The following is a 1308-nucleotide window of genomic DNA, read 5'->3' as shown; positions in this document are numbered from 1 at the left end:
GGCTGAGGGGACAACAGGCCAGACAGACAGGGTCTGCTGCACCAGCGGGTCGTTCCCTGGCCGGGGGTTGAAATAGTGCTGCAGGAGAGGCCAGAGAGGCCCAAGCTTTTCCTTTTAAAGTGAACTTCTCTGTGACCAGCACTGGACAAAGTGAGACATGAGCGCAGGGAAGATGAAGGCAGAAGGCTGCCGGTGACATACCGGAGACGCACCTGCTAAACCAGCACCAAGCCAAGGACAAAGTCAGCGCTGAGCCGCTCAAAAGAGAAACCCAAAGCCTGGGAGCCCCGCGTGCCCCCCAGCATCCAGGGGACAACTTGGCAACACCGGTCCAGGCTATGTGGCAGGAAAGGACGCGGAGGAGGGGCGAGCACAGACCTCACTGGAGTCACTCCAAGGAGGAAAAGCAGCGGGGAGGGGAGGTGGTTCCCGGGAGGCTCTCTGAGACCCCAAGCATCTAAATAAAGCTCATGGGGAAATGTGGAGAAAACAGACCCGTGAGGGTTCCCATCAAGGAGTTACTCACCCCTTAGTAAACAGTTACCAAGTAACAGAGCACAGAGCAGTAAATAGTATCATCACCATCCATGTGATTATGTTACTACCAGCTGAATCACTCACAGCGTCCTGGTCAGGAAGTGGGAACTGAAATCTTTACTCTCATTTTTTTTTTGACCAACAGATTGGTTAAAAAAAAAAAATAAGAGATTGACGAAAAAGACTACTCTGGAGTGAGCAGGGAGCTGATAGCATCGGCTGGGCGGGAGAGGCGACTGGGGACAGCGGTCTGCAGGATGCTCTCGCTCCCTCGCTGGGCACGTCCAGCTGCAGGCACCTGGGTGCAGCCCAAGTTCACACGTGTGTGCAAAGGTGTGGCTAGAAGTGACTCAAGGCCCGTCGATAGAGCAGTCATGAAACAGGCCCCCTCTGAGCTGTGCCATACGTCACCGCAGTGAAAAAGAATGAAAAGACCTGTGTTGCCTCCATGGAGCGTCTCCACCAACATATTGTTAAAGGAGGAGGGGACAGACAAGCCACCTCTGGGACGGTTTCCCTTATGGTTCCTTTCAAACCACCCCAGGGTAGTCATCTCTCTTAACGTACAGATATGTTCGGAGGCACAAGTCAGGTCGGGGGGGGGGGCGTGCCAAGGAGAGGTGGTCAGCTGCGAGAGGACGGTCAGACGGGGTGGGGACCGGTAAACTTCCTTACTCTTGGAAATTTCTACAAATGTGAATTGTGAGGTGGTGTCATTAAAAACTAAATATTTGGGGCCCTCCCTGGTGGCGCAGCGGGTTAAAGCACAGC

Source organism: Condylura cristata, unplaced genomic scaffold, assembly GCF_000260355.1.
Source record: "Condylura cristata isolate star-nosed mole 26May11 unplaced genomic scaffold, ConCri1.0 scaffold00015, whole genome shotgun sequence".
Classification (NCBI taxonomy): Eukaryota; Metazoa; Chordata; class Mammalia; order Eulipotyphla; family Talpidae; genus Condylura; species Condylura cristata.
This window is presented reverse-complemented; position numbering follows the sequence as displayed.